The sequence below is a fragment of the Rhinopithecus roxellana genome, chromosome 3 (assembly GCF_007565055.1).
Source record: "Rhinopithecus roxellana isolate Shanxi Qingling chromosome 3, ASM756505v1, whole genome shotgun sequence".
Lineage (NCBI taxonomy): Eukaryota > Metazoa > Chordata > Mammalia > Primates > Cercopithecidae > Rhinopithecus > Rhinopithecus roxellana.
Window position 1 is genome coordinate 91102918 of NC_044551.1, and position 23348 is coordinate 91126265.

The 23348-nt window shown below is 40.7% G+C and overlaps 2 long non-coding RNA genes across 2 annotated transcripts in view; one reads left to right on the forward strand and one right to left on the reverse strand.

The window, feature by feature from the left end:
* LOC115896535 overlaps positions 1-23348 on the reverse strand; it is a 174788-nt gene that overhangs the window by 130208 nt on the left and 21232 nt on the right. The window lies entirely within an intron of this gene.
* Positions 5239-14642, forward strand: LOC115896536. The gene is made up of 3 exons (XR_004056445.1): positions 5239-5316; positions 6180-6265; positions 13127-14642. It is a non-coding gene; the product is annotated as an uncharacterized LOC115896536 (long non-coding RNA).

Sequence of the window (23348 nt, forward strand, 5' to 3'; positions counted from 1 at the left end):
GCAGCATGGCTTGTCTTCGTTGTCTTTGACTTTCTGGCTTACAATTTCTGTGATCAATAGGAACAGTCTCAAAGTGAGCAATCAGAAATTTGTCCTGGTAGATTAACTGTCATGTAAGCCACAAAATACAGCCAGATGAAAAATCCAGAAACTAAAACCATACAGAATGAGTTGAGATATCAAGAGAAATAGCACTGGACTACTGGTGGTCCTCAATCTCATGTGAAACTTTCAAGTATAATTAAAGTAACACATTCGCCCAGAGTAATTTACATTATTGATAAAAGAACAGAAAGGACTAGATAATTTAGGCTTCCTTTTAGAATCATTAGAAGATTGATTGAGCAATAGACAAAGGCCAATTTAGTTCCAAAAGTTTAATTTTATTTTAGCTATAATGGGGACACTCTTTTACCTGGCTATGTACATTGCTTTAAATTCAAGCCATTGGTGAAAGTTACTAAAGTTGCTTGATTTCTTAGTTTGTTTATATCTACATTTAGCTGCTATGCAGTGTGTTAATACGTGAAGATCTAATAAGCTATTAAACAGCTCTAATGCTCAGGGTGACTCCCAAATTATTTTAAAAAATAATTAATATAATGGGTCGTATTTGAAACCTTTCACTTTGGGCTGCAAGTAACTATCCAGATAGTCTTACACAGTTCAGTGCTTTGAGAGACTGCCAACAAGAGATCCCATTTAAAGCGGAGGCCATGCTTAATGAACAATGAAATGTGGTCCCATGAGTTAGGGTTGAAAGGAAAGGTCCTAGGTCTCTTGCACGCTCAAGATGAGGTCTAAGATGGCTTATGGGGTACAAAATCTCAGTATGGCTTCCATGCACCCCTTACTAATTGTGGGCAAAAACTGCAAGTGGACACGTTAAGAAGGTGATGAAATTTATCAAAACAAATCATTCGCAAGCCAAGGCCAACAGGGAGCTTCCAGAGCAGCACCCCCAGTTATCAGGTCACAGAACACAACCCCAATTCCCATGGGTTCACTTTCATGCTGAAATCATGCCTCCCCCTCTATGTGCTATCCGAGGATCACCGTGTTTCCTACGGGGAGCTCTTTTCTGTAACCACCCAGATGCATGAGCTTGTGCTGAGATAACTTTTAAAATTAAATACTTACTGAGTATTTATTGAAAGCTGGTTTATTTTAAGTTTGCTATAACCAATAAAAAAATCAAATGGGCATCAATTCCTCATACAGCAATGTTTACTCTTGTTAGAAAGGAGATGCCGTTAGTAAGATAACATAGGTATTATTTTACTAGAAATAAAATAATTTTAATAAATGGCATGGGTGTGTTTCACTGCAATTAGGTTTAATCATGTTTTCTCACTATAATAAAGAAGCACCTGAGTCGACACAGAAGGCGTGATTCAGTTTTCACCATTGCCCTAAAGTAGTGGGTCTGTATCTCCATTATCTTCAAGTCACTTTCAGGTTAAAACCATCCCAGAGTATTTGGTGCAGATTTACATGACAACTAGTTCCTCAGAGAGAGGGGATGTGAGCAGTCTTAAAGAATATACCATCTGGTGCAGTATGACTTCCTGGTAACAGTTTATCTAAATGCCATCATTTTGTTTTTCCCGCACATGCCATAATCACCTTCTTCAGGAATAAATTGGCTGTCTTGTCAAATAGGCTTTTCCATGGTTTCTACACAATACAGCTCTAAATGCTTATTGCCCTTTACAGGATGTACTCCTGAGGTCTTTCCTCATTTCTTGGCTTCCATGTTTGATGCAATCTCCTGTAAAGTCTTTGAGATAAAGTCTCAGTCAGTGTAAGACAGAAGGAAACAGGCACCTGCAAATGCTGAATGGTGACCCAGGCAGAACTTGTGCTCTACCCTAGAAGCGCCCACCCTGTGGAAGGCTGCTCTTCTAGTACAAGGTAAAACTTCAGAAAGATGCCTTGGGGAAGCTTTTCCAGAACGTGATCATAGAATTCTAGCAACCAGGGAAAGATGAGTCACTGTGAGTAGGTTGAGTCTGAAGACACAAAGCTTTGTATTTATCACCCTGCATTCCACAAACAACCAGAACATACACTTTTCTCCACTGTTTCTCATTTTGATCACTAGAGCACCTGTTCTATGGATTGAGCAAGACACCAGGGAATATCATCTCCCTCTTCCTCATGAAGCCTCTGCCACCCCCACCTCCAGTAGTCACGAAATCCTGTACATTGAGCCTCCTAAATATCTGTTAAGTGGACCTATTCCCTCCCACTCCCTGATCACCACTCTAAATGTCACAATTGAAGTGGTCTCCTTGCATCTGATCGCTCCTTGCTACAATCCATTCTCCACACTGCAGAAGGGGTAGTTTGTAAAATTCCCATCAATGCATGCCAGTGACTGTGGAATGGACACATGCAGCATTTTCAGTCCTTCGGCTGCTGCAAACCTTCTTAAGTCACACTCCTTTCAACATGCAGCTCCCTCTGCCTGGAATAGCCTTCCCCTCTGTCCACCTAGGCCTTCTCCCTTCTGCGGGTGTCCAGAGAATGGTCCTCCTTTGTAAGGTCTTCCTTGAAGTCCCCTGCTTACCACTGCCTTGCTCTGTGCTCCAGATCCTCCTCTACTTTCCCTTCCAAAGCCCTCCTGCCACTTCACTGAAGTGACTTCGCAACTACCCATCTTCTTTGGCACGAGGGAAGTTCTGACAGGTTTCATGGCCATGTTTGTCTTCTCCATCACTGTATTCTCAGTACCTATTACAGAGTAAATGCTTAAAAACATAGGATGAAGAAAAAGTGAATCTACAACTAGGGACAAATTTACAATGAGGCAACCCCAAGGATGCTTATCAGAGCTCTGTAGATTCAACAGTGAAAATGGCAGGCAAGATAAATCAATGCCTCAAAAGGAGAAGGGACGTTACATCATCTGCAAGCACTGAGCAATTCTGGCCAAGCAGAGGGAATGGGTGGGTACAAGGTGGTGCCTTCTACGATTCACCAGGACAGTATCACTACAAGGGGAAGGCAGGTGACCATAGGAGCTGAAGAAAGGAGGAACAGGATGAGAGGAAGAACTTAGAAAGTTCACTTTTACATTTCTTCTATGGTCTGCTAAGTACCCATTGCCTGACACTTAGTAGGCATCCAACATAAAATTATTATTATTATTGTTGTTGTTGTTTTGTTGTTGTTGTTGTTGTTGTTATTATTATTATTATTATTATTTTGAGACAGAGTTTCACTCTTGTTGCCCAGGCTGGAGAGCAATGGCACGATCTCGGCTCACTGCAACCTCCGCCTCCTGGGTTCAAGTGATTCACCTGTCTCAGCCTCCCGAGTAACTGGGATTACAGGTGTATGCCACCACACCAGGCTAATTTTTGTATTTTCAGTAGAGAGCGGTTTTCATCATATTGGTCAGGCTGGTCTCGAACCCCTGACCTCAGGTGATCCACCCGCCTCGGCCTCCCAAAGTGCTGGAATTACATGTGTGAGCCACCATGCCCAGCCCCAACATAAAATTATTGAATGAGTGGATATTGGTTCTACCGCCTCAGAGCCCCTGCAATACCATGGTATTAGACTATCCATATGTACCCAAAGTTTATCATTGTAATACTCTGAACTCTGTAAGAAGTCTCAGAATTTCATCTTCAAGTGTAGTTTCTGAGTTAGACCATTGGCAAATCCTCTGCTCTCACTAGGTAGTTTTTCCCCAAACCACTCATTCATTAATTCAAGAAACATGTATTGAGAACCTATCATAGGCCACCCGCTCTTCTAGGAACTGCGGAGACTTTACTGAACAAGACAAGGTGCCTCTAATCATGCACCTTATTGGAGAAGACAGAAAACAAAAAATATATAAACTGGAAAGAATATTATTTTGAGTAATAGGAGGGAGAAAGGAACTAAATGCAGAGGAAAAAGCAACGGATTTTACATGGGGATAGAATGTCTAGGGAAGGACTCTCTGGTGAGGCAACCTCCAAGGGGCCACGATGGTGGAAAAATTAATTTCAGGGAATCTGGAAAGAACATTAAAAGAAACAGCCTTAAGATTGAAAGCCATGCCATTTTAACTCCCATGGCATCTGGCTCAACGCCCAGCCCAGAAGTCTCACCTATTCACTCATTCAATCTTCTGCTCATTTACGACCTCATTCATTCCTTCTACAAAGGGTCAGTGAGGATTCACAGCACACCAAGCACTGTGTTAGACAGTGATAATATAGCAAATGTTTATTGCTTTATTGGGAGAATGAGTGTGTATTTGAACACATTAAAATCTCCAGTATTTGACAGATTTTGACATACAAATGGCAACTTCATGTAATTCATAGATGCTATTTATTTCTAGATTGGTAAGCACAAACTATTGGGAAGTAAATAATACATTTTGGAAACTTGGTTTTTCAAGTTCTTTGTAACAACTCTTTTACATAGCATTGTAAAAGATATTTTACATTGTACTTTTAGTTGCAAAGGAGTTTCATAAATGGGTTATAGCAAACTTTTCAAGGAACTATGTAAGTTCCTTTAAGGAACTATTTGCCAGCCTTATTCCATTTACAGCTAATAGTTGAAACAAATAAAATTGCATTTTCTTAAAACATATTACATTTCTAATCCTTCTCCTGAGTTAAAGCAAATTTAGAAAATTTTCCATGTATTGCTATATATCACAATTCCCTTCATTTACCTCCCAATTAGAATTTCAACCTAAGGCTATCTTTGTAATTTCTCAGTAGAGAAATGTTTTAAAATATAATTTCAGATAATTCAAGGAACTGAGTTAAACAAGTTTGGAGCATATTTCTGGTGACAACTATTAGACATACAAATTGTCACCAACTGAACCATAGTCTATTCGGCCTGCCATGCCAATTCCAGAAGATATCTGAGAAGTCATTGTTGTTTTAGGCCATTCAAATTTTCATCTGCATCTGTGGCTGTGTTTCCTGATACGTAGTGTAACAGAAATTTTCTGAATTTTCCAGTAGTCATTAATGGCTCTTTAATTCATATACTCATCCAAACCCTTATGGAAATCATTTACAGTGAATCATTATGATATATTCTTTAACTCTTGGAGTGATGAATTTTATAGGTATATTTACAACAGTGCTACACAGTCCTTCTACAGCTTGTGAAATGCACATCACATACAAAAGATTTTTTGATGTCATAATATAATGTTCCTCTTATCTCTGTTACTCATTTTGATACAGAATTGGAATATATCCTGTTCCCAGTTTACACTCCCTTAAGTTAAAGAGATATATTCTTTTTACAACAGAGCCTAATGTTTGCATCTGGCTAATTTAGAAGGTAATTCCAATAGTGAAAACTATCTCGAATGGTAATTATTTGGGCGGTATCATTTCATGCTACTCAGAACCCAAGGAAAAGTATCTGATATCCTGGAGACAGCAGTCTTGATTAAGGAGACTGAGACCACTTAGCTCTCTCAGAAGACCTCTCCAACCTGAAATATCATAGTCTGATTTGTGCAGAACCTGTGCCCCAGGTATAATCTAAAAACAAAGTTAACATTCTACCACATGGTGACTACACTACACTAACAACTTATTGTATACTTTAAAATTGTGTTAAAAGTAGGTTTTCTCTGGGAGGCTGAGGCAGGCAGATCACAAGGTCAGGAGATCGAGACCATCCCGGCTAACAAGGTGAAACCCCGTCTCTACTAAAAATACAAAAAATTAGCCGGGCATGGTGGTGGGCGCCTGTAGTCCCAGCTACTTGCGAGGCTGAGGCAGGAGAATGGCGTGAACCCGGGAGGTGGAGCTTGCAGTGAGCCAAGATCGCGCCACTGCACTCCAGCCTGGGCGACAGAGCGAGACTCTGTCTCAAAAAAAAAAAAAAAGAGTAGGTTTTAAGTGATCTCACCACACACAAAAAAAAGAAAGGTAAGTAAATAATGTAATACATATGTTAATTAGCTGGATTTAATCATTCCACAAGATGTACATATATCAAAACAGCATGTTGAACACTATAAATATACATAATTTTTGTTGATTAAAAATAAATTAAATAATAACAAAGCTGAATTCCTGTTAACAACTAGAAAACAAACAATTTGAGGGCAAGTTATGATAAAGAATAGTATGTAACACTAGGGCAGAAAACGTTAATCTGACAAAATGTGATTTGTCTTCTTCTTTACACAGACATCTTGTTCTCTTTTGACCAGAGACAAAAGAAGAAAAGTCTTGGAAACATCCTTCACAGTTTGGGGATGAATGAAGGCAGAGAAGTATTCATCAGTCTTATGCTCCTGGCAACGAAAGTTAAAGGAAGCCAAATTGTGACTTCTAGAAAAGAGAGGAGCTGACATAGCCCCAGCTCCACCTCCCTTGTCTCAAAGCATAAGAGCAGAATTGATTATTCTCAACCTCATCCATACATAAAAAAGCGTGCTAAACATTTACTTTTGTATGACTTTAGCAACAATCAAAATAACTTCATAATTTTGCATTTCCTTTTTATTATATATAACATCATATTTTACTATGTGTTTCCATACACCTAACCCTTAGAGCCTCCTAAGCCCTCCAAATGGGAAGCAAAGTAGATATCATTGCTTTTCAAATGAAGAAGCCGGAGCTCAGTGCACAGCAGGGACTTGTCTAAAGTGATGTGGGTAGGAAGTGGTGAATCCAAAAGCTGAAGTTCTGATCTTCTAACTCATAATCCAGTGTTATTTTCCTTTCTATCTTTTTTTATTCTTTTTTTTAAGATCAGATATTCATAGTAACTGAGCAGTCTCTCAATGCACATGGAGTGGTTTTAAAAGTCAACATTGGCCGGGCGCGGTGGCTCAAGCCTGTAGTCCCAGCACTTTGGGAGGCCGAGACGGGCGGATCACGAGGTCAGGAGATCGAGACCATCCTGGCTAACACGGTGAAACCCCGTCTCTACTAAAAAATACAAAAAACTAGCCGGGCGAGGTGGCGGGCGCCTGTGGTCCCAGCTACTCGGGAGGCTGAGGCAGGAGAATGGCGGGAACCCGGCAGGCGGAGCTTGCAGTGAGCTGAGATGCGGCCACTGCACTCCAGCCCGGGCGACAGAGCGAGACTCGGTCTCAAAAAAAAAAAAAAAAAGAAAGAAAAGTCAACATTAATGTTCAATTCTGCTGCACGGTGTCGAGTATTCTGGAAAGATCTCAATAAGAGCCTGATCCCATGCCAGCAGAAGCTCTGTTATGCATCCTGCTTTTCCTTTTAAGGCATTTTAATTTAAAGGAAGCCTTAGACACCATTTCATTCTGTCCCACTGACAACCAAATCCTTTCAATGAAAGCACCAATTTGGTTTAGCTACAGATTATATTTATCTGTTTTTGAAAGTCACACAAACGTGACCTGAACAAATACACTTCCCTGCATGTTCTTCCTGAATTTCAAAGTTTTTCAGTAATTAAGCATTTTTCCTAGAATGTTGCAAACCAAACAGATTTCTGTGCCAAAGAAAGGAACGCATTAATGAAAATGAAGAATCAAAGGAAACCAAATCCAAGTTGCAAAAAATGCTCTGCCTTTTTCACTAAAATGAGATGCAAATATATATATGCTAGCTGAGGACTAGAGTAAATATAACATGCTGATGTGAATTTTCCTACTAAAATTTTTCAAGAAAATAAATATTCCATCTCAAGATACATTTTTTAAAAAGAATCACACAGTCACATGAATTAAAGGTGTGTCTTGGTAAATTCAGGGACATTAATAATTCATTCCGATAATAGCATTAAACCAGAAAACTTTACTATCTACAGAGTGAAAAAGTAATAATCTAGCAGAGAATCCTATCACTGGATTTCACCCAAAAAGGCATCAAATCCTCTAGATTCCATCAAATTTCTTTAAAAGGAAAACCACTTTTTCTTTTCAGGATGCCTTAGAAGTTTGCATTAAATCAAAAATGTGCAAGGCGTATAGACTGGTTCTTCAGAAAACTTCAGCCACTTGGAACACATGTTTGTGTTTAGGGGAAGACAGAGGGAAAAGAAAGGAAAGGTTGGGAAGAAAGAGATCATAATGTCTTCAACAAAATTTACAACCAGTGATTGTATGATATTGTGGTGGCAGCAACTCCTCACACAAAACAGATGGTACAACACAGAGCTGTGTCTTAAAATGCCAAGAAACTAAATATTCTCTGATTCCATCTACTTCTGAAGCTTTTCCTAACAATCTATGCCCCAGAGTCGACTTCAGAATATTTTTACATTTTAATTCTCCCCTTATTGAATTACTATAACTATCATAGCTTTATACAGGCTCATTATACATTTAAACATTAATTTTATGTTTTTAAACTCAATACTCTTAGGCCAAAAGCTCACTTGTGAGATAGTGGAGTGGAACATTAGTTTCCTATGTAACAAATTACCACTGTAACAAATTCCCATAAACTTGGTGCCTTAAAACAACTCATATTTATTCTCTCGCATTTCTGGAGGTAAGAAATCTAAAACGGGTTTCCTTGGGACAAAACCAAGACCTCAGCGAGGCCCTGCTCTCTCTGGAGGCTCTAAAGGGGAATCTGTTTCCTTCCTTGCCTTTTCCAGCTTCTAGAGCTGCTTGCCTCCCTGGGCTAGGGCTTCCCTTCCATCTACAAGGCCAGCAGCAAGGCATCTCCAATTCTCTCTCTGCTCCATCTTCACATCACCTTCTCCTCTCTATCTGCAGCAAATCTTCCTCTCCTCCCTCTTGTAAGGACTCTCATGATTACATTTAAGACCCACATGGATAATGCAGAATAATCTCTCACCTCAAGACCCAAAACTTAATCACACCCGCATCATTCATTTTGCCATGTCAGGTAACATTCATAACTTCCAGGGATTAGGACAGGGACATTTTGGAGGTCACTATCACACCCTCTGCAGCAGCAGAGGTTAACCTCTTAATGTCAATCATTTAGAACTACAGTCATCCTTCAGTGTACCTGAGGGACTGGTTCCAAGACCCTTTCCCATACCAAAATTCACAGATGCTCATGTACCTGATACGTAATAGTGTAACATTTCCATATAACCTATGCATATCCTCCCATGTACTTTAAATCATCTCTAGGTTACTTACAATACCTAATACAATATAAATGCTAAGTAAATAGCTGTTATACTGCATTGCTTAGGAAATAATGACAAGAAAAAAAGTCCGTACGTGTTCAGTACAGATAGAAACATCATTTTTTTCCAAAATATATTTGATCCACAGGTGGCTGAATCCATAGACGTGGAACCCACAGATATGGAGAGTCAGCTGTTACTTTAAAATCACCTTGCAAATGAAAATATGCTTGCTAAAATTCCTTCAAAACGATCATTCTAAAAAAGAGTTTTAAAGAGGACACAAACAAATGGAAGAACATACCATGCTCATGGATAGGAAGAATCAATATTGTGAAAATGGCCATACTGTCCAAGGTAATTTATAGATTCAATGCCATCACAGAATTGGAAAAAACTGCTTTAAAGTTCATATGGAACCAAAAAAGATCCCACATTGCCAAGACAATCCTAAGCCAAAAGAACAAAACTGAAGGCATCACGCTACCTGACTTCAAACTATACTACAAGGCTACAGTAACTAAAACAGCATGGTACTGGTACCAAAACAGAGATATAGACAAATGGAACAGAACAGAGCCCTCAGAAATAATACCACACATCTACAGCCATCTGATCTTTGACAAACCTGACAAAAACAAGAAATGGGGAAAGGATTCCCTATTTAATAAATGGTGCTGGGAAAATTGGCTAGCTATAAGTAGAAAGCTGAAACTGGATTCTTTCCTTACTCCTTATGCGAAAATTAACTCAAGATGGATTAGAGACTTAAATGTTAGACCTAAAACCATAAAACCCTAGAAGAAAACCTAGGTAATACCATTCAGGACATAGGCATGGGCAAGGACTTCATGTCTAAAACACCAAAAGCAATGGCAACAAAAGCCAAAGTTGACAAATGGGATCTAATTAAACTAAAGAGCTTCTGCACAGCAAAAGAAACTACCATCAGAGTCAACAGGCAACCTACAGAATGGGAGAAAATTTTTGCAATCTACTCATCTGACAAAGGGCTAATATCCAGAACCTATAAAGAACTCAATCAAATGTACAAGAAAAAAACAAACAACCCCATCAAAAAGTGGGCAAAGGATATGAACAGACGTTTCTCCAAATAAGACATTCATACAGCCAACAGACAGATGAAAAAATGCTCATCATCACTGGCCATCAGAGAAATGCAAATCAAAACCATGATGAGATACCATCTCACACCAGTTAGAATGGCAATCATTCGAAAGTCAGGAAACAACAGGTGCTGGAGAGGATGTGGAGAAATAGGAACACTTTTACACTGTTGGTGGGACTGTAAACTAGTTTAACCATTGTGGAAAACAGTGGCGATTCCTCAAGGATCTAGAACTAGAAATACCATTTGACCCAGCCATCCCATTACTGGGGATATACCCAAAGGATTATAAGTCATGCTGCTATAAAGACACATGTACACGTATGTTTATTGTGACACTATGCACAATAGCAAAGACTTGGAATCAACCCAAATATCCATCAGTGACAGACTGGATTAAGAAAATGTGGCACATATACACCATGGAATACTATGCAGCCATGAAAAAGGATGAGTTCGTGTCCTTTGTAGGGACATGGATGCAGCTGGAAACCAGCATTCTCAGCAAACTATCACAAGAACAGAAAACCAAATACCGTATGTTCTCACTCATAGGTGGGAATTGAACAATGAGATCACTTGGACACAGGAAGGGGAACATCACACACCGGGTCCTATTGTGGGGAGGGGGGAGGGGTAGCATTAGGAGATATACCTAATGTAAATGACGAGTTAGTGGGTGCAGCACACCAACATGGCACATGTATACATATGTAACAAACCTGCACGTTGTGCACATGTACCCTAGAACTTAAAGTATAATAAAATAAAAAAAAGAGTTTTGGTTAGTGTAGATTCCACTCAAACTTAGTCCTCAACTCCATGCATCATTAACCTTACGGATAAAAAATTATGGGATGAGATCCTGCAATAGCCTCATTCTGCCAACCTAGAATACTAAAAAGTTTAAAGTCATGTTCCTCTAAATGTTTTTCTCCTACACTCAAATCGTATTTTTATAACAGCATCTAATATACTAAACTACATCATAGCCTAGCCTAGCCTATTCTAAGCATGCTCAAAACACTCCCAGGAGCCTACAGTTGCAAAAATAATTTGGCAACTCAGTCCACTGTACAGTATTGGTCGTTTACCCTTGTGATCGTGTGGCTGACGGAGCTGTGACTGATGGCCACTACCCAGCATGGTAAGAGAGTGTCCACCAGATATCACTAGCCTGAGAGAAGATCAAAATTCAAAATTTAAAGTACAGCTCCTACTGAATGTATATCATGTTAGCACCATCATGAAGTCAAAAACTGTAAGTCCAACCATCTGAAGGCAGGGACCATCTCTAGTTCGTCATGCAACTGAACCTTAGAAACACCTTTAAAAGTTAATATAGGGCAGCTTAATTTGACATTAAGAAATTTTCATTGAGAACCTTGAAATAAGTGTGAAAAATGCATGTATAATATGGTTATGGCAATAGAGAACTTGGCAAAGAACTTGGGAGAACGTGCAATGTTCCCAATTAATTTTAGACCCCCTAAGAATGACACAAACAGAAGAGCTTGCAGCTGCTAACAAACGACAGATATGTTCTGTCACACCCCGGCCAATCCAAAGGGTAATGCAGCTAACCTGATAGTCCCCAGGAATAGCAGCTGTCAGGAAGGTGCTGCTACATGTCAGATCCAGCTCCTTAAGAGCAACTGATAAGAAAGAGATGAAGAAGAAAACAGCTTAATGTCAGTATGAAATCTGAAATTCACTTAATCATGGGATTTTAATTTCTTAACCTCCCCAAAAAATAGTATGCTAAGAACCCAGCTGTGTTCCCTGGGGCCAAGGTGGAGACCCATAGGACAGCTCACTTCTCCATCAACTGCCACCCATGTGGCACCTCATAAATGAAAGTGGGACAGGGACACTTTTATTAAATCATTTTCTCACCTCTGAATATAGTTATTTGACATTTGTGAAATAGTACAAAAACAATCTCTTTTTATTGAACCAAACATAGCCCAGGTACCATGTGTTTAATTCAATTTAATTGAACAAATTTATGGAACACCTACAGTATATAAAGCACTGTGCAAGGCACTGCTGAGTCCAGTGTGAACCCTGCCTTTACAGAGGTGTGCAGACATGCACACACATATACACAGACACACTCACATGACACACATACTGCTGCACACGTATACACCACACAGACACAGATATGCAAACACCATGCAACACATATATATACACACACACCACACACACACCACACACACCCCACACACACATCACACACCACACACACCATACACACCACACATACCACGCACACCACACGCACCACACACGCACCACACACACACCACGCACACATGCACACCACACACACACCACACACACACCGCACACACCACGCACACACCACGCACACCACACGCACCACACATGCACCACCGCACACCACACACACCACACACACACCACACGCACCACACACGCACCACGCACACACCACGCACACCACATGCACACCACACACACACCGCACACACCACGCACACCACACGCACCACACATGCACCACGCACACCACACGCACACCACACGCACACCCCACACACACCGCACACACCACGCACACCACATACACCACACACACACCATGCACACCACACACACACCACATGCACACCTGCCACCCATGGAGAGCAGGAGTTTTGCCCATCACATGGAGAACTGGGAACCTACACATGGCAGGGATTTCGCAGCACCGTTGGAAGCAGCACTAAGAATCTCTAGAAAAAGAGATTTCTCTTATTTACCATTTCCACACTCTCTCACACTGAGCTACCTATATACTCAGCTGTGCAGGTTATAGTGACCACTGGACACATTTTTAAAACTTAGAAAAGTGTCTTCACTTTAGTATGAACAAGAGAATCCTTTGTCATCCCACCCAAGGGAACCAGTGTGAAGAGAGATGATGGTTTGTGTGGAGCAAGGGGTCAACCATTTACAAGGAGTGAGCCATTTCCTAAGACGTTGCTTCATCAGAGCATCTTGGAACCCCAGAAGAGGGAAGAGTATCAAACTGCCTCTGTGTGCAAGAAGGCTGGCTCCCCTCCCCGTGCAACTGGAAGACCAATGAGAGTCAAAAAAGTAGTGACCATGGGCCATCCTGGAGCCACACGGGGGCAGCATCTTCTGGGACACAGGGGAAGCACTGAGAGGCATTTAGGAACCAGGAATCCATGGTCTTTCTTAGTTAAATAACACGCCCATTATTTACATCCTATCCCAATGGTGCCAAAATAAGACCACTGAGCTGCAAAGGATCTCTGCATTCTACCAAATCCTGGTATTCTCACATGGGCTTCTTCAAAAGTACAGAAGGTTGTCAGTGTGAACACAGTGCACTTCATGGCTATCATACCAATCCCTGAGTGTTTACATTCTTCTCAGTGACATTAACACAGGCACATCCATGTCAAGGAAGTACGATCTGTTCTTTTCAAAATAAAACATGTTCAGTCTGGAGTGGGTGGGAGCAAGCCCACCTTGTGGCCACTATTGAACTACCAAAACTCCAACAGAGAAACCAATTCTGTGAAGCCTATGGGGAATGCCACATTGCTTCTAAATAAGGAACCATAAATTAAGTTTAAATTTCGTGTGGCCTGTTCAGTAAATGTCTATGCAGAAGGAAAAGGGAATTGACTCCAAGGATTTCAGTTGCTCTGAAAGTGTGTGGGGGCATCAATACTCGCTTCTCTAAGTGGGGTCCTAGAACCCATGGCATCAGTATCATCTGGAAACAGAAATGCAGACTCTCAGGTTCCACCCCAGCACCCCCGTACTAGGATCTGAATTTCCACAGAATCCCCAGGTTCTCTGTGCCTTTAGGTTGGAGAATCAGTGGAATAAACACCAAGAGTGCAAACAAGATCAAAAAAGTTACCTGTTGTAGTTCACTTTTTCAAATAATTGACTAAAATTAATTTTATAATTAATGAAGCTATTGATGATTTGGAATCCCTTGACTAACAGAAGGGTTTTAATGTAATTAATCTGCAAAATGATCAGTTTTTGTGCATCACTAAACCTATAAAGTTTATAAAGATTATTTTCCTAGCTGGTTATGAAGAAAATACTGTCACAAAAGCATCTAAGGGCTGCGCCTTACCAATGAGCCGACTCCCTCCAATCTGCTTTCTTGTAATCATAGTGACTCAATTTCCAGACTTAGACAGAAAGAAAAAACACAGAAAACTAACATAGAGGATTGTTCTCCCTTCTGGTCATGGTTTATGGTAGCAACAGGTGAAAAAGGCCAACAGAAGCAGTGATTTGCCTCATCACATTAAAAAAAACATTTGCTTTCTCTTCCAAAAGCGTAAGTAGTAACTATGGAAACCAGACAAAAACGTTGAAAATGACTTGCAATTCACAAAGAGCAGAACAACTCTATTTCACCCACAAAAAAAAAAAAGAAAAGAAAAAACAACTATGAAAAAATCCACCGAAACCTTCCCCAGGAAGAGCTGGATCTGCAGAAGACATAATGTGAGTGCTTTGCTCAGGCACCATCATAAATTGTTTGATTTGCTATGGAATTGTTAAATTATGGTTTTACAAATGGGTTATTTAGCTGTGACTCCATTTAAATCTACAATTTTATGTATCCTGATGATAAAACGGGCCCTTAGCTGAGCCAGCTAATTCCTCAGGTAAAAGGCATATTCTTTTGGCAGTAAATTAACTTCAGAAGGTCAGTAGGTGGCCTATCACCAATTTTAGAGATTTAAGAAATGCATGTATTGTCGAAAATACTTAATTTACACCTAAGGAAGCTGAATGACTGATCTCAAAAATTCCAGCTATTATCTGTTTACTAAGTTGGTCCTCTGGATATCCTATTTAAAGGTTGATATAAATGTACACATTATTTATGGAGAGAAAATAAAGCAGGGAAACTTCACCCAATGATGCCAACCTACTCACTGCGCAGAAATTTCCATCCAATTCCACTGCCATAAGCAACTTCTCTGTGTGTTCTCCCATTTATCTGTTTGATGTTCCTGTATCCCTCCCCCACTTTCAGATCAAATGTTACTTCCTTTTCAGACGAGCTTGTGCTGCTTAATCTTAATGGAACCCCATAAGGAGAAAATGACCGCTTTATTTTAAAAAACAGAGGAGATGCTGACTCACAACAGAAGGGAGTAAGGAACTTCCTTAAAAATATGAATCTCAGTGATACTTTTATAGCCCAGAATGACATGTTTATCTTTCACCTATTTTTTTTTCATTCCATGCAAGAGCAGAAAATATTTTTTTAAGCTTGATAAGCAAAGACTCATTTGGGGATACTTGCTACCTGAATTACCACTATCAGGGTTAAATTAATCACTATGGCATATTATAAAGCCATAAATATAATTTTGAGCTCCACTCTTCCCAGCATATTTATGTGAGTTTTTGTCTCATTTTGTGTGTTTGTGTTGGGTTTTCTTCCTTTCTCTGTAAAACACGGAGCTGCTAAGCATCACTCTGTCATTGTACACTGATGAAGTGTGGAAATAAACGCCAATATCATTTGCGGAGCCATCCTACTTGTGACTTTTTTTAAGTGAGTATCCCACTTTCAACTAAAACCTAAAAAAGAATTCTAAAATCTTTTTCCCCAATTAAACGTTGGCACTCATAACACATTGTTGATGGATTGACCAAATTAAAAAAAAAAAAAAAAATCTTAAGTTTAATACTGTTTTCTTCAGATGGCATTAACAGTGAAGTATGTCCCTAAACTTTCCATTGTTCAATGCTGGGTTGGCAAGCAAGAAAAATCTTTTTATCGCCAAAATGCAAAAACAATCTGAACTAGCTGCTGTGTCCATTCCAGCTTTGTTTTAATTTGGTGCTAATTCTCTAATTTGCTCATTTATGTTCTCTGGCCACGTAATTAATGCTGAAGGAAGTCTTTTACAGCTTGCCACTGAGCCCTCCATGTCTAAATTCCTTAGGTATGTTTCCCGTCACCATGCATGTGCTGAGGCCAAGAACTAGAAAACCATAACTATGAAGTATTACAAAATCTACACAATTAAGTGCTAAAACCAGCCTGGGCCAAAACCGCTCTGAGACCCAGCTCAGACCAAGCCAGCCTGCCCTTTCCAGTCTGTACATCGGATCGCGGTCCAGTCCTTTCTCTTACATCATCAGCCTTCCTTTTTCCTTTTGCTGTAATGGTATGTTTTCAATGAACTCTGACGCATTTCCCTGACTGAAAACCATTTTAATACTCCTAGACGGTGCGCTTCTGAAACACTGTCACAACACATACAATAACCAAAAGTTTAGACCTGTGTAAAGCAAAGTGAAAAATGGAGTGTCATTGAACCCCACAATTCTTGAAATGTAAGTTTGTGGGAAAAGCCAAAGAGAGCCAAGTGAGATGGTTTCCAGCCATGGCACCTCAGGAAGGCCCCTCACCTGGCCTAGCAGCAGCCATTTCCACCCCCAAATTGTAACCTCAGAGGTACAGAACTGTTCTCTAAGTGTTGTGACCTTTCCTCCTACAAATCATTCATCCGTCCAACATTTCCTGAGCACCTACTCCAGGCCAGGCACTGCTGTCACGACTGGACATATAGTGAAGGAAGCAAAATCTCTACCCTCATGGGGTCCGCACTCCACAGGAGAAGGTAAACCACCAAATACAAGAGTAAACCTACGGAGGATGCTGGAGAAGAGAAGAGAGGAATGGGAATGACGGGAATAGGGCGGGGAAGGAGTCGTTGCAATGGAGTGAGGGGAATGTGAGCCTCTTGAAGGACAGGACACTGGGGCAGAGTCAGAGGGGCTTGGGGGGTAAGGGTGGGTAGGGGGAGGATGGGAGCTCAGAGCAGGGAGGTGGGAGAGCAGGCACTGCTCACCAGCACCTGGGCCTATCTGAAGATGTGGGATTAGTCTGTTATTACACATTTTATACTGTCTCAGCCAGGTGATCAAAGTCAGAGGCATCACTGATAAGTCCTGTCCATAGCACTCGTCCTTGATAACATGATGATGGTGCTTTACTTCTGTATGTCCCTCCAGAAAATCCTAGCTCCAGGCAAGTCATGAGAAAAACCTCAGACACAGCCAAACTAAGGACATTTGACAAACTACCTGATCAGTCCTCCTGAAAACCGTCAAGGTCATCCAAAACAAGGAAAGTCTGAGAAACTGTCACAGTCAAGAGAAGCCTAAGGAGACAGGACAGCTAAATGCAACGAAAGGTCCTGCACAGGATCCTGACGCAGACAATGGACAAGAGGGAAAAAGTGAGCAAGTTAGAACAGAGCGTGGCCTTCAGTGAGTAATGATGCATCAGCGTCGTGCATTAGCTGTGGCCAATGTACACACAAGTGCAAGGCGTTAGCAATAGGGTAACCTGGGCACAGAGTGCACAGAAACTCTCCGAACTGACTTCGCAACTTTTCTGTGCATCTAAGACTATTCTAGAAGGTTTTTAGGCCAGGCCCGGTGGCTCACGTCTGTAATCCCAGCACTCTGGGAGGCTGAGGCAGGCAGATCACTTGAGGTCAGGAGTTCGAGACCAGCCTGGCCAACATGGCGAAACCCTGTCTCTACTAAAAATACAAAAATTAGCCAGGCATGGTGGTGCACGCTGCCTGTAACCCCAGCTGCTCAGGAAGCTGAGGCAGGAGAATCATTTGAACCCAGGAGGTAGAGGTTGCAGTGAGCAGAGATCACGCCACTGCATTCCAGCCTGGGCAACAGAGTGAGATACTGTCTTAAAAAAGTAAAAAATAAAAATAAAATAAAATATCTTTAAAAGTTTATCTTGTTAAAAAAAAAAAAGATTCAAATGTTCTCTGTCTAGAAATAACGATTCTAGAATAAAAACGGCAACAAACGAAAAAGGTGGATGTGAAACAACTGTACAGGTAAATGAGTCAGGATTTAACACCGCTTGGTCTATTCCTGCTGAGCGGTTTATGAAATCTACTGGAGCCCTCACAGCTGGCCATTCCATTTATTTGAAGTTCTGAATAATTATGCTTTCCCTATTGGTCCCAGCTATTTCTTCCAGGGCCACACACTACAAGGAAAACCTTCTTTCCTGTCAGCAGTGCCTCAAGTCCTTGGAGAGAGCTTTTCTAATAAAGCATGCTCTCCCTGCAGCCGTGTTCTGAGCCTCCCTTCACCCCCATAAGCAGTGCCTGATCTGACTCCAAGGATGTGGCCTAGACACCTTCCAGGGAAGAGAGGTAGAGGGGACAGTACCTGCTCAGTTCAGGCTGCCCTGCCTGTCACACCTGTCCTCAGGATCCTCCCTCCCTGTCTTTAGGGGTCCAGGGAGCCACTGAGAGGCTCCACCTATTTTCTGAGGTCCAAGACTGTCCTGGGCTCTGGAAGAGGGTCTCAGACAGCCTCTGTGTTGAATAGCCTTCGCCTGCATGGATTGAACTTAGCAGCCCTTTCTTCTTCCCTCCTCTGTTACCTCCACAGCCTGACACCATGGTGACACCCACAGATGACTCAAGAAAGGATGTTGACAACTTCCATGTAGAAAGGCAAGATCAGACTAATGTAATAAAAAATATCATACCTTGGAAGCAGTCAGCCTGCACATACGAGACAGAGAAAATGAGGGAGAGACAAAGAGCGCAACTGCAAATAAAAGGAGAGGTAGGAGGGGAACGGTGGCTCACACATGTAATCTCAGCACTTTGGGAGGCCAAGATGGGCAGATCACCTGAGGTCAGGAGTTCAAGAACAGCCTGGACAACATGGTGAAACCTCCTTTCTACTAAAAATACAAACATTTGCTGGGCATGGTACTGTATGCCTCTAATCTCAGCTACTCAGGAGGCTGAGGCAGTAGAATCGCTTGGGAGGCGGAGGTTGCAGTGAGCTGAGATTGCGCCATTGTGCCACTGCACTCCAGCCTGAGCAACAAAAGCAAAACTCCATCTCAAAAAAAAAAAAAAAAAAAAAAGGAGAGGTAAAGAGTATGTCTCCTCACTCGCCTGAATGTGTTTAACTCGATGCCCTCCAAAATGAATGATTTTAACCTGGAAAGTTAAACCAAACCTTTGAGGTCCACCATAACTATGGAACTAACAATATTTAAAGGAAGTTAAAATTTCCCAAATTTGGTCTCCAGTGACAAGTATGATTCTGCATCTCCTGTTGACTTGGAACATTTCAGTTCACAAGAGAACTGGTCCTCAACTGAAATTGAATGCCCACAGCCTTTTATGCACTGAGATGGACATGGCTTCCCTTCTCACAGCTCTTCATAACGTTATTTAAACAGTTTCTCTGGGGCCATTTTTACTTTTCTAAATGACGATGCGCATGCATATTTTGAGTATCTGTGGTCTCTTTTCTTAACAAGATAAAACAAGTAGTAAGTGATAAAGGTGATTTCATGTACACAGCTAATAAGAGTGTTTAAAACCTAGTATCAGCTGAAGAAATCTGTTCCTTATTTACATAAAATGGGAAGTAACTCATCCAGTCAAGAGGAAAATGAAATCAACAAATGAAACATACACAAGAGAACTGAAATAATTGCCAAATTCAGCTCTGCAGAGAACAACTGGATTCCAGCAGAACACAGCACCTGGGCAATGGCAGAATGTGTGCATCGTTGCTTCCTTTTCCAGAGCCTTATCTTATCACATCCCTGTTAGAGATGTAAGCTCCTGGTCTCTCCTTGAAGGGGTGGCTTCAGTATCTCAAATGATAATCTTAATTAGGTTCATGAATCCCATAAAAATGCAGGAATTGTAAATATTTCAAGTGAAAATCCTTCCTGGGATGTCTCATATCTTAGCTAGAATTGCAACCACTCCATATTGTACACAATTGTTCACAAAAATTTTAAAAAGCCGAACAATTAAACATATTCTAAGTGTTTCTCAATTGCCATACAAATCTCTAGCGAGGGACAAAGGGAAAGTGACATGACTCAGAGTCTCAGCAGTGAGTCATCAATCATGGCAAAATAATCACCCTCCAGGGTGAACTCTCTTTGTCAAGAGTTGGTCTGGAGGAGGAGGCACACAGGCACACAAAAATCAGCAAGTTCTTAAAAGCACTCAAAAACTTAACTCTCTGGACAAGGTCCAATTCAAATAAGTTGTGATGATCCCCAGGAGCAGAAAACAGTTCTGTCAACAAGGTGCCACCTCCAGGTCAGCCTCTGTGCTCTGCTCCCTTACAGATGGTGTACAGGGTCAATTAGTGTCTGTCTGCTCCCCAAAAGTTCATGTCCACTTAGAATCTCAGTGTTATTGTTACTTTATAGAGTTTTTGCAAATAGAGTTAAATTAAGATAAGGTCTAATATGGTTTAGGCTCTGTGTCCTCACCCAAATCTCATGTCAATTTATAATCCCCACATGTTGAAGGAGGGGCCTGGTAGGAGGTAATTGGATCATGGGGGTGGTTTCTAATGGTTTACCATCATCTCCCTAGTGCTGTGTTGTGATGGAGTTCTCACGAAATCTGGTTGTTGAAAAGTGTAGTGCTTCTCCCTTTGAGCTCTCTGTCTCTCCTGCCTCCATGTGGAAAAGAGTGCTTGCTTCCCTTTCGCCTTCTGCCATGATTGTCAGTTTCCTGAGGCCTCCCCAGCCGTGTAGAACTGTGAGTCAACAAAACCTCTTTTCTTTATGAATTACCCAGTCTCAGGCAGTTCTTTAAAGCAATGTGAGAACAGACTAATACAAGATCATACTGGATTAGAGTGAGCCCTAATGCAATGATGGGGGTCCTCATAAAAAGACCACGTGAAGGCAGAAACACACAGGGAGCACTCCACATGACTACTGACATAGACACTCCACACTGGAATGATGCCTCTACAAGCCAAGAAATGTCAAGAACTGCCAGCAATTACTGGAAGCTGAAGATAGACCTGGAATAGACTGTCGCTCAGAGCCTTTTTATAAGAAACCAACCTGCCAACACCTTGATTTCAGACTTCTGGTCTCCAGAACTTCAAGAGAATAAATTTCCGTTGCTTTAAGTCACAAAGTGTGTGCTAATTTGTTATAGTAGCCCTAAGAAGCCAATACAGATGGTAACCATGACCACAAAAATAATAATGAAAATCCCTTTGGTCGCAATATCAGTACTTAATTTTCAACCATTATTAATGCAAAACAAATATATACATAAACACTTTTTTAGGATGGCTTGACAAATATTTAATGAACTATAAGTTTTCTTCCCATGAAGGGATTTGAGTGAGGGTCCTGCCTCACAGTCATATACTAAACATATATCTATTGAATGCCCAAAATTTGACACTTTGGCTTAGATACCATGGCAGGCTAAAATCAAGCTAACAAAAAAGAGGGGGGAGAAAGAGATTTGAGAGGATACTAATTTTACAACAAAGTTTACAACCTATTGTTTGAATCATATGAAATTGCCAATAGTTGACCTTTCTTGAACTACAAAAATAGCTATTTCATATGGTTTAGGCCAAGGTTGAAAACTATGGCCATAAGCCAAATCTGGCCCACTGCTTGTTTATGTAAATAAAGTTTTATTGGAACACAGTCATGCCATATGTTTGCATAGTCTCAACTGCTGTTTTCACACTACAACAGCAGAACTGAGTAGTCATGACAGAGACCATACAACCCTAGAAGTCTAACATACTTATTATTTCAACCTTTTACAAGAAAACTTTGCTGATCCCTGATTTAACCTAAAATGACTGGCAGCAACGGTAAAGGCACCAGGATTTCAGAAGCAGTCAAGATCCATGCAAAAGGAATCCTTACTAGTGTGTCCATCTGAGACTCAAGACATAAACTGGGACTTGAGAAAGAAACTGAATTCTGATGGAGAACAAGAGGCTCTCAAAACAACAGTTCAAGCCAAGGACAGAAGAGACAAGGACCCAAGGGATGGCGAGGATGATACTGGCTGTACTGGCCTTTGGGACCCAAATACCAGGAGCATCCCCAATCATTGGGACACCTCAAAATGCCCCCATTAGGTTCTAGACCCTGTCCCTGCTTAAAAACCTCACATAAAGTAGGACTAGAATGAGAAAACTTTGATAAGGTTTCAGAGATCAAAATTCTTTGAACACCAGACTGAGAAAATGTATATTTTTTTTCTTTAAGCATGAATCAATAGAAGGATATGTAAACAGTATGATAGAAGAGTTACATTAGGAAAATTAATTTATAATAGAAGTGAAATAATTGAGTCTAGAGCACAAACTGTATTATTCAGAATATCTATTTCCGTGGCCCTTTTTAGGGTTGTATGATAAAGAATAATTACTCTAATGATTGCAGTAATTATATTTTAAAGATTTATAAAGAGTTCTAGAGTTGGGAATCCCTTTGGGATTATTATCAAATAGAAAAGTAATCAAAAGGAGCCTTTTCTTCTTCATTAATAGGCCACACATTACAGTCAAAACATAATCTGCTATAAAGCTTGCATTGTACATCGAGCTGCAAAGTCTTACTACCAAATGTTTCCCAGGGATTTATAAATATTGAAAGGTAGAGAAGAATTTGCTTGAATGAGGAAAGTTCTCCTCTTTTCCATTTACTTCAATTATCCAAAAGCATTTTAAAAACATTTAACATTAAGCTAGAAAGCCAAGTGGGATGTGTGTGTAAGTAACTAATAGCTAAATAGATATGTGCATGTTTATCAACCTGACATTAAATGTATCTTAAACCACATATATAAGAGCTGTCACAGGGTCATACAGTTTATTGATGTTATCAAAACTAATTCACAGGTGCCTTTAATTATGCAAATCAGCTGTTCACTGCCCAGTCAAGACTTCAGCTTGCAAAGACAGAATTATATACTTAGAGAGACTGACCTAGAACACAGTTGCTCCCAATTTTTTTATAATTATTATACTTTAAGTTCTAGGGTACATGTGCACAACGTACAGGTTTGTTACATATGTATACATGTGCCATGTTGGTCTGCTGCACCCATTAACTCGTTATTTACATTAGGTATATCTCCTAATGCTATCCCTCCCCCTTCCCCCTACCCCACAACAGGCCCCGGTGTGTGATGTTCCCCTTCCTGTGTCCGGATCTCATTGTTCAGTTCCCACCTATGAGTGAGAATATGCGGTGTTTGGTTTTCTGTTCTTGTGATGGTTTGCTGAGAAT